The sequence below is a fragment of the Ursus americanus genome, chromosome 14 (assembly GCF_024610735.1).
Source record: "Ursus americanus isolate L20-20 chromosome 14, mUrsAme1.1.p, whole genome shotgun sequence".
NCBI lineage: Eukaryota > Metazoa > Chordata > Mammalia > Carnivora > Ursidae > Ursus > Ursus americanus.
The window spans coordinates 11,487,698-11,502,705 of NC_142140.1; the positions used below are offsets into that span (position 1 = coordinate 11,487,698).

General features: G+C 38.2%; 2 pseudogenes; one reads left to right on the top strand and one right to left on the bottom strand.

The window, feature by feature from the left end:
• Positions 1-9,697: 9,697 nt before the first annotated feature.
• LOC123799236 (small ribosomal subunit protein eS26 pseudogene) lies at positions 9,698-10,108 on the bottom strand (annotated as a pseudogene).
• A 2,967-nt stretch (positions 10,109-13,075) lies between these two features.
• Positions 13,076-13,596, top strand: LOC123799141 (cytochrome b-c1 complex subunit 7-like; annotated as a pseudogene).
• Positions 13,597-15,008: the final 1,412 nt, after the last annotated feature.

Below are 15,008 nucleotides of genomic sequence, written 5' to 3' on the forward strand. Positions count from 1 at the left end.
AATGCTACTAATTGAAAACATATCCCTGTGCACCCTTAATTAATTTTCCAACTTTTGCTCTATTTCTGGTACTCAAACTCTGGAACCAAAACAAAATAAGACAAAACAAACAAATAAACAACAACAACAAAATTTCACACACCTGTAAAGAGAAATTTTGGGTTGGGGGCATAGCCAGTGGCATGTATTTATTCAAATGTTCCAATTAACTAAGAGCGCAGGCTCCTGCAGTCTCAGGCTGTTTTGATAGATAAAGTACAGGACGCTTAGTTTATCTGGATTTCAGATAAACAATAATTTTCTTAGGATTGGTATGTTCCAAGCATTGTATGTTTGTTTGTTCGCTTGGCTTTGCCATAGGCAAGCCTGTCACCAAGATTTAAGAAGCAAGGGCTCCACTGGGAAAACGTTGCAGTACCAAACACTCGTGATTCTGCTATCCTGAGGAAGTTTCCTTGCCCCACTGAACCTCAGTTCCTTCATCTACAAAGGGAAAAGAGTTGGACTAGTTGAATTCTGAGGACCCTTTCTTCTGTATATGTCTAGATACTAGTAGTCTCTAAGAGAGTCTGGACTATATGCAAAGAAAAAAAGTATGATGTCATTGTTTCTAAAATGTCCTGTGAGGCAGAGAAATTATGAAGCATTCACTTATTATCATTCTCCCCAAGGAGAGAAAAAAAACAACAACAGCAAATTAAACAGATGATGAGGGCGGGACAAGGCTGTCTTCCGGAGAGTTCCTAAGAGGTAAGAGAGTATGCCCTGGGATGTCCTCCTCTCTAAAGGCTCCTGCTGTTCCCTTTGGAGGTTACCATTTGTTCCACCCACAGAGTTCTAAAATTAAAAACTGGCCTCTTTTGTGGGAAAAATTATTTTAATGCATTTATAAGAAACTAAAATATACATAGATGTAAGAAAAATGCTTTTAAAGATATATTTGCATTCATTTAGGGGATGAAATGCTGAATGTAATTGTTATAGCTCAAGTATTATGGGCCTTTAAAATTTTTTGCTTCTTAAATTTTATTTTATTTTTATTATTTATTTATTATTTATTACTATTATTATTGTGGAGTAGCGGACAACAGCAGGATACAGGTCTGCCATTGCCATTTATCTGATTTAGCAAGATTAATTCATACCCTTCTCAGCACTTTCCCTAAGAGGTCTGTATGAAAGATTACCCCAGTGTCTTCATTGCTACATTGTTCACAGTTGCTCAGCCTTTCCCCATTCTAACTTAAGTTGAGCCAGAAATGCAATGAATTACATGGAATACATGTGCGGACCAGAATACCAGCAATCCTTTCCTTCCTGGGCATTAAAAATACAATTCTTCAACTTCTACACATTGTGAGCACCATTTCTTTTCAGAGAAAGATAAAAACACAAAGCAACTTCTCATTGTGGCAAGGAAATCCAGGGAAATCTTTTCACAAGACCACAAACAGGAGGGTACAGGGCTCACTTGGGAAACTCACCACGTACCATAGGAGAGACCCTGCGGATTTTCTGGTGAGAGAAGTACATCATAAGCAAATACAGGGTTAAGTGGAATCTTCCTCTGGGAACTGTATTTTTTAATGAAAGAGAGCTCAGTCGAAGCACGAATGTGATTCTCTGCAACAAAGGGCCCCGCAACTGCTATCCCTAACCACAGCAGAATAAAAAGTTAGACACAGGAGGTGGACAGGTTCACCTTCTTTTGGCCACTGAGGACTGAAGTGTTAAAGCACAGACTCTCCATCAGCCTTGTACATTTAGAGGATTCCAATCCCATCTAATCCTGTAGGCTGCCCTGGGTATCTTCCATAAGCCGTCAGCCCTGTTCAAATTTCCTGAGTCATATACACAGGGCAGTGAGCAGGCTGGAATCAGAAAATACAATTCACAATCAGGGTTTTTCAATCCTGACACTACTGACATTTGGGTGGAATAATTCCTTGCTGTTCTGTACATTGTATCATGTGCAGCATCACCCCTGACTGCTATTCAGGAGACGACGGTAGCACATCCCCTCCATCCCTCACTGTGACCCCCAAAATGTCTCCAGACCCTTCTAAATATCCTCACGGAGAAGGGAAATTCGATCGAATTAATCCAGGAAAGGAGCAACTTAGACTCTCAGGGAGGGAATTAGACTCTGGTAAAATAAAGGCTACAAATAAATATATAAAAGGTGTCCATATTTCTTCTCACTGTGCTTGTATCTTTCTCATAGTGATAAAGACAACCTCCTATAAATTGTACAGTTTACTCAAGCACCATAAACATTTAAGGCATACAAAATGTGTTGACTATAAATGTTGTTTTGCTGTCTCTAGATGAACACTTTATGTGAATGCTGCCTTCCTGATTATTCACTCTCAATATGATCATTAGCCCTCAAAATGCCACAGTTTTGGTTTTTTTTTTTTTTCATACAACAGATTGCTTTCATTGGTCTATAAATTCCTTCAAGATCATGCCCTTGCCCACTGTGCCAAACCTCCTCTCTTCTATCTACCCTACATACATTCTCGTAATGCATCTGTGCTCTCACACTGGTCAGTCTCTCAGCCTGGAATGCACATCTCTGCGAGCTCACTGAAAACAGACCCAGTCCTCCTTTTACTTTCAACACCAAGCAAAGTCCTGTGCCCAGTAACGTTTGCTAGTTTTTATAAAGAATGAAATAAATTAATAACAACTCTAAAGAACTCTTGGATGGCACCTCTACTTTCTCTCAGGAGACAAATCACCTCTAATTTTTCAATCAGTTCCTCCTTGTAGTCAAAATCAGATACAGAGTTAATTCAAAGAGCAAGTGTTCTTCATGTTTTCTCTGAAAATCTAAAACTCTGGTGATCGGTTAGAAAGTGAAAAAGGCCTTCTTGTGTATATACGACCCTAATTAATTTTAGGTGTTCAGTAGAAGGGTCTGCTGTGTAATGAGTCAGAAATAAAAAGTGAAAAGCGAAAGCTGTGCCTAAGACTCAGGTGTTATCAAACTTTTCTGGAATTAGGTAATTTGGATGGGGGGGGTGGCAAAGAGAATAGAGTGATATAAACCAAAGAACCAAAATAATGAGATGTTTACCTTAAAAAGATTAGGTCCAGTCATACAAAAATAAAGTTCCTTTGGAAATAAGCAGGAAAATCATCATGAAAGACTAAATAAGACACTTCACTAATTTATTACAATAGAATTCTATGGGCTTTTTTGGTTTGTTTTGGGGTTTTTGTTTTGTTTTGTTTTGTTTTGTTTGTTTTGTGTTTTTTTGCCAAGGAGGGCTCCACTGTCAGCCACAGTGTTCAATTTCAAAATTTGAATACTATCCAGTAAACTTAGGTACCAGTGAGGCCATTGCTTTTCTTTACCAAGAGAAGAAACTGGCAATACAAAGATTCTAGTTTTGGGAGTGAATTAAAATGTATTTTTCTTTTTTCATGCCACATTAACAATATTTTTGGTATAAGAGAGGATGGAAAATGTAGTGTCCTATTAATTCTCTTAGCTAATATGAGCCAAGAAAATAGTCTAAATAAAGTCCAGTGGTAAAGAAAGCATGAATCATAAAGCAAAGCAATGCCAAACTAAGCCATGTTTCATCAGTCACCAAAATTAATCCTGAATTTCATCAACTCATGCAGACTGTGTCCAAAGAAATGTTCTGGGAGGCATACAGATTAAAATGAAGGACTGAAATAAAACACTGAAGTTGCATTTTATTTTCTAAACGTGTGCATTTTCCACTGGTAATCAATGAGAATATGAAAACAGACCTTTAGCTGAAAGAGTGTTTCACCTAACAACTACTACAGAATAATGTAGTGAGGTAGATATGCTTTAATGCAGGAGTTTGCAAACTCTTTCCTTCAAGGATCAGATAGTAACTAGTTTAGGTTTTGCAAGCGTATGGTGTCTGTTGCAACTACTCAACTGCTTTTGTAATGAGGAAGCAGCCACAGACAACACTAGCAAATAGGTGTAGCTGTGCCAATAAAACTTTATTTACAAAAAAAGGCAGTGGACCCCATCTGATGGAAGGGCCACAGGTTGGTGTCCACTGCTTCTTTAACGTACCAGCCCAACAAGAACTGAGAGCACTGATAAGAAACAATGTGGAGTTGGCTCTTCTTTCCTAATTTCTCAATAGACACATGTTTGCAGTTAATACCTCACAGTTATTAATTTAAAATGGAACCTCCAGCGACTCTGAACTGGCAATTAGTTAAAACAAGGTAAACGTGTGAAATGCCTGCCAGTTAGCTATCTGATCTGCATCAATCCACATGTATTAAGTCAGTGAAAGAGCAGAAATGTAATTTTCCAGAACACGCAATCCTACTGCTCTGCATGCCTCTAATGAGGGAAAGCTAATTATTTTATTATCTTAACATAAACCTCCCTAAATTAAATATTTCCAGGGTTATGAATGGTTTGTCTCTGAGCTTCACGAAAGCTTAAAACCAGCCGTTTCACTTTGGCAGACAACACTCTCGGTCTCCTCAGGGTTCAAATAAAGCCTTGACATCTTTCAGAGTTTTTTTTTTCTTCTTCTTCTCACATAAAAAATAAGGCACTACTGAATTGTCCTCCTTATAGAGAAGAAGATTCAATACTAATATATCCTATTGCTAGAAGGGTCCAGAAATAGTGAAAGATGCTGGAATAGCCTTCATCCTTCTTTCTTTAAATTCAGCTCTAATTTCCTCAGTGTTAATGGATTTTATTTGCACTTATTTTACATTTTCATTTTGCTTCTTTCATTAATTAATTAATTAATTTTGTACCTGTTATGCATTTCCATTTTATGTCTTTCATAGATAAATACATATATTTATTTATTCCCCTTACAAAAGGGGATTGATTCAGTTACTTGATTATTAATCCTTTCTTAGTTCTCTTCTCCTCCAAGCTAAATAAATCAACTGTTTTTATTCTTTTTTCCAAAATCTATGTTGCTGGATGTGCTAAAATTTGTCATGACAAACCCATTTGGGTGAGTATTTTCTCTCAGTTTATTTAATTCCATGGAATTAAATTTTAGGATAAGAGAGCAATAGGCAGAATAACCAAGTTTGGCTCCTACACAGTCTGTTGTTGGACCCTTAAAAAGCCTAGTGTCATCAGATTTCTTTATCTCTTTGTTCCAAGGTCAACAGAAAGCCATACTTCTTTTAAGCCACCAAGTACAACTAAGTCATAAACATCTGTTCCATGATCATTAGAGTTCATTCCTATGTTTCTTCAGAGAGAGATATCAAGCCAATTTTTAATTTTCCTTACCTGCTTCTGCTAAGATGCCCTCATATGTAAATATTTTCATTTTCCCCCAAATGCAAAATACTTCTCAGTCCTGTTCTCTTTCTTCATTCTCTCTCTCATGCTGATTTTTTTAAATTCCCTTATTCTTCACACAATATCCAGTGCAAATCCATGGCCAATTACTACTCATTTTTGCTATTCTTAATTGAAGTTTGAAGCTTTCAATTACCTAAAATAAATGAGTTCTCTTGGAAATTTGGTGGCAGAGGACAGACCAATGATTGCTATCTGCAACAGTGCCTGCCATCACCAAAAGGCTAAAGTCAAAGAAGGGATGTGTTTCTCCCAGACCTGATTTTCCCTCAGGGAGGAAACTGTGGCAAATGAGAATCCATTACCAATTCCTTTACAATCCCTTAAAGAGAAGCTCATGGCAAAGTCACAGAGCCCCAAAATCTCACAGATAAGCCTATATGAAGGTATTCCAGGCCTTGTTCAAATCCGCACATTTATTACGTATCCTTTTATGAAATGCTTAAGAATTACTTATGTAAGGAAGGAAGAAAAGAAGGAAGAATCATTTATATTATTTATGTGATAACAGTTCCCTTAGTACAACTGACCAGTTGTATGTTTTCTTACCAGTTGCTTTAAAGTTTAAAATGCACGAGGAATCATCTGGAATTTTTTAAAATAATTTTTAAAAATAAAATTGGAGAAAAGGACTGTGATAGTCTACTTGTCACATTAACTAGATGAGTAAGAGTATTAGATTTAATAAAGGATATAAGTGAATACTCTTTTCTTTTAAGATTTTTTTAATATACTGTATTTTATTTCCAAGTCTTTCAATTAAGTTTCCAAGCACCCAAATTCCATATCTGAGTTTTTTGTGTGTTTCTATGCTTGTTTGTTTCTTTTTTTGTTGTCAGAAGACTCCAAGAATGCATGAAGAGGTAGGCACCAAGGAAATGTTTGGGAATTGACTGTACTTTGTTTAGAGGTTTAGGAACACTCAGGGTTAAAGGGTGCATGTCTTTCCTAAATGAGACAAAATAGATCTCTGAGAATCCAGGCTCAGTTCTTCTCAAAATGTCTATCTCATTGTGCTATCTAGGTAAGCAAGCTACAGAAAAAAACCTATAGCAATTGGTGTAGTGCAGAGTGTTAAAAACTAAAAGGAATAGAAAGTTTTTAGAGTTTTTTAAAAAGAAGGAAAACTAAGGGAAATTTGGTTTCCAGTTTTCTGAAATTCAAAGGCCTTATCAGCATTCATAAGACAATGTAACTTCCTAGTCTGCAAAGCTCACGTTCCTGAAGGCCCAGGGGGACTCAGCTTTTGAAGCTGCTGCCTACTCCTCTTGACAAGCTCAGTCTGCACTTTAACTGGAAAAAAGAAAAGGAAAGGAGAGAGAGAATTATTCTTTAAATGCTCAGGAAAGAGAAGAGACATTTGCTTTATCATTATGAATCCATCCTACCAGCTGCAGGTAGTAAAATTTAGCATTTGGTCGGAGAACACCCGAAAGAAGGTCCATGGAGGATCAGAAAGATACCCTGGGAAGAAAGTGAAAATTATCAAATTCATAAAAGCATAGAATGGTGGTTGCCAGGGGCTGGAGGGAAGGGAAAATGGAGAGGTGATGGTCAAAGCATACGAACTTTCAGTTACACGAGATAAAGAGTTTCTGGAGATCTACTACACAACCTAGTGTCTATAGATAATAATACTGTGTTGTATACTTAAAATTTGCAAAATGAGTCAATCTTGTGGTAGACGTTCCTACACATGCACACACATACTCTCTCTCTCTCTCTCTCTCTCACACACACACACACACACACACACACACGATAGTAAAGGAGGAAACTTTGAGAGGTGATGAATATGCTTATGGTATTGATGGCAGGGATGGTTTCACAGGTGTATAGTTGGCCCCAAACTCATGTAGCTATATACCTTAAATACTTTTTTTTTTTTTTTTTTTTTTTTACATTTCAATGATACCTCAATAGAGTGGTTAAAAAAATTTTGGCTGGTCATGGAAATGACACTGAAACCTTGGTTGTGCTTCCTGGTTCAAGTATGAGAGGAATTTGCCTCCACAACAGAGAGAGGAGAAAATAGGGTAACACCGAATTTTCTGTGGCTAATGGGAGATCAGAAAATTCAGGGACCATGATTGATTTTTAGAAATTATCCTTAATGGTTAAAATAATTAAGCCAGTTTTTCATGAAGGTCAATATCACATTTAAGGATATAAGGCTGCTGTTTAGAAATTTGAAAAAAAAAAAAAAAAAGATTATTTCCACCAAACCTGGTAAAAGTAAAAATGCAGTCAAGAAGTATTTAGCATCATGGAAAAATCAACCAATCCTTACAGAGTAGCCCAATGTCTGGAATAGGCACTGGAGGAGGAGGGGCATGAAGAAAGAGGTTAGAAATGCTGGGATGATAATAAATAATTATAGGACATGTTTCTTGTTCATAAAGGGATTGCATCAAATACAGCAGAGGAAAACAACACCTCTGTATTGAAAAATAATAACCACAGGGAAGAGAAATAACTTTAATTGACAACCATGTGTTGAACACTGCATGGGCACTTGATACATATTATCATCTTCTGTTATCCATCTTGTGAGTGGATAAAATATTCCACTTTACCAATAACTAAAGTGACACTCAGAGTTATTTGTTTTGCAAATATGTTTTGCAAGATGCTGAAGTGTCAATTGAGTATTACAAAATCTTTAAAAGACAAGAGATTGAACCCTGGAATATCCATATTTGTGTGTGTGTGTGTGCATGTGTGTGTGATGTGTGTATATGTGTGTTTATGCACATATGTATATGTATATATAAATAATATATATATATATATATATATATAGTATGAATTCTGTGAAATGTGCTTCTGTCAGTCTTTTTAGTCACCAAGGTTTTATGTGGGGTTTGCATCTCTGCTATTTTCCAACTCCCATTGTCAAGGCTGTAACATGATGCTTATAGTACAAGCAGACTTGTAGTCTGAAATCCCAGCTTGACCATGAGTGAACTATATGTCCTTGAGCAAGTTATATAAGCTGCTTTTAGCTTTCTCAACTACAAATGAGAGCTAATGAAATCTACTCCACAATATTTGCGAACATTAACTCTTTAAGCCAGAGCACAGTGGCTAGTGTATACAAGAGCATTCAGTAAAAGTTTGGTGTTAATTTTATGTTTGCTGTTCTGCCTCCAACACTTTAAATTGTAATCAGCACAGAGTACACAATCGATAAATATTTTTGATGATTCCTTAGACGTATTATTCTCTCCCAATTTTTTTCTGTAAAGATAAATCTCCTCCATGCCAGACAAATGTAAAAGGCATGGAAGGCTTAGCCTCTGTCCAACTTGACCTGCTTTGTGTGAGCTGGACCTTCACTCCGGCATGAGAAAATGAGAATCAAACACACGTGAAGAAAGGCTAGACAACCTCTCTGCTGAATGAATACAGCAGGCTTCTCTAGCAACGTGTTCTCCTTCAAAGAACCCGGATTCCATTAACTTGAGGTCAGCTTCCCTCATTGTACCTCTTGTTTGTCTCCCCTCCCCAGACATTTATTTTCCTGACATTGCAGGGATGAGTTGAGCAAACAAAGGAGAAATAGAGCTGTAACTAACCACCCCCACAGAGCCAACAGGACCCCAGTGTGAAATGAGACGCTCAAGTTATTATTTTACCTGCTTAAAGGAAACCCATGGGTCTGGGTGAAAGAAGGGAACAGGAAGAGAAAAGGCAGTGAATGTGTAAACATGAACTAAGCCAGCTCCAGAGTCAATAATCCTCACTCTTTTTATAGAAATATTAGCTACTTTCATTTGTTCTATTTCAAGAGCTACATGCCAGTGCAAAGGATCCTATTAAAATGTCATCACTTCTACCACAGGCAAAGCTAACATTTATTGAGAAACTCCCATGTGCCAGTGTTTGCGCACATCACTTTACATACATTTCCACATTCAAGACTCATAATGGCCCTTGGAAGTGATAGCACCCCAATTTTTAGATGAGGAGATTGAGGCTCAGAAACCTAACCACCAGCTGGAAAAACTGCTATTGTTGCATTAAGTCAGTCTGGCTCCAGAATGCTTATATTTTAATCTTATAACTTGTAGCCATACAGGAAGGTTTTGTGATGTTAATTACTTCTTTGAAATGAGCAAACCTCGAGAGGATTTAACCATCTTTCTTGTTGCATGGAATTTTTGTTCATGGTCATATTTATAGTGAAGAGGTGTTCATCTATACTTAATCAACCAACATTCTATTCATCAACAGATGCTTTCTTGAGTGCCTTTTAGGTACTTGTTTAAGCCTATGTGACTTTCTTTCATTCTTTCTTTCTTTCTTTCTTCTTTTTTTTTTTTTTGAAGTATAACTGCCATTTATTTATTTATTTTTTCTGGAGAACAGCTTTTGTTCAGTCCCTTCAGTAAGAACTTAGCTCCTTACATGGGCTTTGGTGGAGGTCGTGGGGCAGCACCCACGGGTCTAAATCAGGTGGGGGTGTTCGGTCTTTCTGTGCTTCACGAGAGCGATTCCTGACTACCTTGCTATGAGTGGCACAACTCACGCAATAATGTAGTTTCACATACAGCTTGGGAAGCACATAGGCTTTGAAGACACTCGCTTCGGAAATACCCTGACTGCGGCGGCCTCTACTATGTTCCGAATAACGAACTTCTTAATGGCCTTGTCCTTGGGCGCACAACGGGCACAGTTGGTGCAGCGAATAGGCTGCACGTGGCCACGGCCTTTTTTGGCACGACCATTATTCCTTCTTTTCTTGGTCATCGTGGATGCGAGACCTGAGATAGCAAGCCTATGTAACTTTCTAAAGGACTTTGTCATTAAATAGATACATGGAAAGTTTACCGTAGACATTCCATTCATTAAAGCAGTACGGTAGAGTTCACAAATCTGTTTTCACATGCATTCATTCATTTAGTTCTCAAACCAAAGCCCTAGGGTATATTGCTTTTCTCCTACCATTCTCCAGTTGAGAAATAGGGATGCACATGGCTTGTTAACAGCACAGCCAGAACCCAAATCTTGTGCTCTTCCGACTCCAAGCCCAATGCCTTCCCCCCTGAATCACAGCTATCTGCTATGATGACACTGTACTTGGAATCAATCCAGTATGAACCATCCCTTCCATCAGATGCTCCCTATCAGCAGATGAGCAAAGCATAGCGGCTGGGTTGGTAGTTCAGTGTAACTAAATATTCATCAAAAGTGTGCACATTAACAGCCACACACAATAATTAAACCCAAATTAATTTCCTCAGTTAATACATGCCACAGAATTAAATTAAACCTCAACAGAAAACAGGGCAGACTGTAACTATTAATCCTCCCATAAGCAACAATAATTATTTTTGCCAACATTTATTTCATTTGCATATATGATGTTACATCGCAAATTTTCATATACCAGTGACAATTCTCTCTGCTTTCCCAGATTGAGAATTAAGCAATATATTAGTTCACATAGTCTGTCAGCAAAAAATTTCCACGGATCCAGTTCAAGAGCAAACTGTTAACATTTAGGGCAGCTGAGTTCATTAATGTTAGTGCTATAATTCACAATGGGACCCACTGATTGCAAATATGTGTGTGGTATAACATATACCCCATTCATGACTGAAGAATAATTTGTGATATATGGAAAGTGCCTACAAGTTGCATATGAAATACTTTAAAAATTAATATAGTCATCATTTTATATAATTATTACAGAGATGAATCATGGTTTTCTCTGATTGGAAAATTATGTTTGTAAACTTCATTGATTTAATGTTTCAGTAAATTCTTACTGGAGATGTCTTATGTAAGCAGAGCTATTGGTTGTGAGAATATAACAGTGCAAAAATAGCCACAGCTCCTTTCCTCAAAAATCTTACTTTTAGTGGGAGACAAACATAGCTACGGCTAGAAACTAAACAGTTCATGCTAAAGTGTATAATGCCCACTTCAGGAAACAAAAAGTGCCTGAGAAATTAATATGAACCTGTTACTGGTTAGATTGTGAAACTCTGAACAAGTCATTTCACCTGTCTAAACTTTAGTTTCCTCATCTGTAAAAGCAGGCATGAGGTGCAGATAAAAAAAAAAATTAATGATGATAATATCTGCTGCATTCAGTGCATGCTCTCTATATACCAAGCATTGTATTCAATGCTTTGCATGTGTCTTTTTTTCCCTTCAGCAATCCTGTAAGGTGAAATTAATATTATCAGTATTGTCATCTTACAGGGTTAGAGAGGTTAACTGTGGTCACACAGCCAGTATGGGATATGATAGGTTTTGAATTTGGTTAAGAGGAGTTTAGAGGTACTCTTATTTACTCTTAAGTCATTTTGCCAAGTATGGAATTCAGAGACAGACATTAGATACTTCTCACACTACCTCATGAACAATCAGGACAGGGGCGCCTGGGTGGCTCAGTCAGTTGTGTCTGCTTCGGGGTTGGGTCAAGATTCCAAGGTCCTGGGATGGAGACCCGCATTGGGCTCCCTGCTCAGTGGGGATCCTGCTTCTCCCTCTCCCTCTGCCTGCCCCTCTGCCCACTTGTGCTATCTCTATGTCAAATAAATAAATAAAGTCTTAAACAAACAAACAAATAAAAACTCAATCAGGACATTCACCAAAAGGAGTAACCAGGCTTTTTCCTTCCCAACTACCAACTAACATTTTATGTCTTAACTGGTAGTTCAACCATGATGAAACAACAAAACAAAACAAAAAGACAAAACAAACAAACAAAACACATAATGAAACTCTTAATAACAAAAATGTTGTCTCTAGTGGATGCAGTTCTGCAGTTTTCATACAAAGCATATGCAATTATTGAGAAGAAACATATGTGAACTCCAGCACAGAGCTGTTTATTGGCAACTGATTAATATTTCCTTGGCTATAAGTTTATTGGGAAGTTATGAGTCCTTTATAAATAGAATCGAAAGACTGTCACCCTCTCACTGTTCAAGTACCACGTTTTATTAAGGAAATGGAAAAAAAATCTGTGACTTTGGGTGAGGATAGCTACTAAATAAATAAAAGGATTGGTTGTCTACATGGAGTCCTGCCAAATAATATTTTTCAAGATATGCCTTAATACTTTATTAAATAGGCAAATAAATAAACAAAAGGACATAGAAAGAGAATAGTATAAACAAACCCTAGAGTCCTTTCACTGAGAATTTCACTGGTTGCAGCATATTGCAAAAATCAAGATCCCATATAACATTTATATCCACTGTTTCTATGGACCTTTAAAAACAAATAGAAAATATGGTTACCACAAGGTTGAATTGCTCTAACATAGTCTATTTGTAAATGCAGTGGATTCCAGTTTTTATCTTCCCAAATGTGAAGGAATTGACCTTCTGGTCTTATGTATCACTTCAGCTTCCTTGACAGAATCTCTTTCTTCCCTTCCAGTGTTTGCCTCTCCGTCATATAAGAACCAGTCCTCCTTCTGATGGCTCCTGATTCCTGTGTGGGAATCAACGTAGTCTAAGGGAAGTTCATTATTTTCCAGAGGGGGGTATGGCCTAGGCAAGATGGGCATCTTATTCTACGGGACAGCACTGGTGGTTATTACTACTTGCCAAGACTCTGAGCTAAGCGGGAGATGAGAATGGTATTAAAAGCTCACGAACCCCGATATTCCTTGACATAGAATAAAGAAATAAATTGTGGTATGGCCATACAACGGAACATGAGATCAAACCCTACAAATCACAAAGAATGTATAAACTGATCACAATGGCGAGCAGGCCTGCTGTTGCAGCATCAGATGGTGGCAGGAGGGTATCTGAAAATGGTACTCCTGGGGCGCCTGAGTGGCTCAGTCAGTTAAGCATCTGCCTTCAGCTGGGGTCATGATCCCAGGGTCCTGGGATTGAGCCCCTCGTTGGGCTCCCTGCTCAGCGGGGAGTCTGCTTCTCCTTTGCCCCCGCCCCCCCCCGCTTGTGCCTTCTCCCTCAATAAAGAAATGGAATCTTAAAAAAAAAAAAATGAAAACGGTATTACAATGCTGCAAGGGTCAATACACTGGTGTTAATATGTAATGATACATTATGTGAGAATGATAACGTGAAAGGCTTCCCGAGAACCTTCACAATGATAGGATGCTTTGCATCAAGAGAGCACTGAACCTGGCCATGAGGCAGCAGATCTCACCTAAAGAGCAGGGGACAAAATACAAGGATACACTCTATCTTGAACCATATCTGAAATAAATTATTTGGGAAAGAAAAGAGAGAGAAGAATGGGCAAAGAAATAATCATGGAATTGAAATCTGTGGTTGCAGCTGCCCTCAAATATTTTTAAGAAGTTGGAAAAACCTGGGGTACCTGGGTGGCGAAGTGAGTTAAGTATCTGACTCTTGGTTTCAGCTCAGGTCGTGATCTCAGGGTCATGGGATGGAGCCCGGCAACGGGCTCCGCACTCAGGGCAGAGGCTGCTTGACTCTTTCTCCCTGTTGCTCAGCCCCTCCCCCTGTGCACTCCCTCTCTCTCTCTAAAATAAATAAATAAATAAAATCTTTAAAAAAATAATTTGGGTAAACCTGAAATGTATAATTTAGAACTATTTGAGCTGTAAATGCATTACTTTAAATAAATGTGTATTGTAATTATTTTTTTAAAAAAAGAACATAAACTACAACTGACCCTACAACATGGATGAATCTCACAAACGTGAAACTAGCTCAGAAAAGACAGAAAGAAGAGATTACTAGTTGTGTGACAGCACTGCACTTACATAAAGCTCAAAGCCAGGCAAAACCAATCTGTGGCAGAAGTCAGGATAGTGCCCATCCTAGGGGCAGTACTGCCTAGCAGGAGCATAAATGGAACTTCTAGGGGCTGGCAAGGTGCTACTTCCTAATCCAGGTTCTGCATACTGGCATGCTTATTGTATATCACGCATCAGGCTGTACAGTTAAGATCATACTTTTCTTGATGTATGTTAGATGTCAAGGAAATATTTGCTTAAAAAAACATCCTCTTTGCAAATTCACACACTAGCAACAAACGGAGTCTTTCTCCTAGACGTAATCTAAAGATTCACTACCACACCTTAAGAAATGCTGCCTCAAGCCAGAGAAATAATAGTAGTCTACATAATAGACCAATGGAGGGTCCCTATCTGTTGGATGACCATTTCCCCAAGGCGGAGTTGGTGACCTTCTCCTACACTTTCAGAGGACCACAGGGCTTCCTTGGATCACAGCATCTATCTCTCTGTATTAAACATGATTGTTTCCTAGCCTGCCTCCACCGGATTCACTTCCTTGAGCACATGAACTGAATCTTTAACTGCAAGACCTTAGCACCAAACAGGGTACCTGACAGATAGGGATGTTCCATAACTATCTGTGGAATGAGTGAATGGATGAAGATATGAATTCATCCTACAGGCATAAACTGTATTGAGCTGGCAGGAAAGAGAGAAGAAGGACATGCATCTAGAGATGGGGAGCAATTGCACATAAATCCTGACACACGCACATTTACAAGTTTGAAGAGAAAGGAGAACTGAAGTACCAATAAGCAGCCTGAAACCCATTGGAGGACAGATGCTATTACTTTGCTTTATAAGAGCCTTGAGTGGAACTATACAGAGTCTGATACTTTTTACTATTTAAAGGGCCCAAGGTGGTGCTAGAGCTGTAATATTAGTAATGAAAGCAAA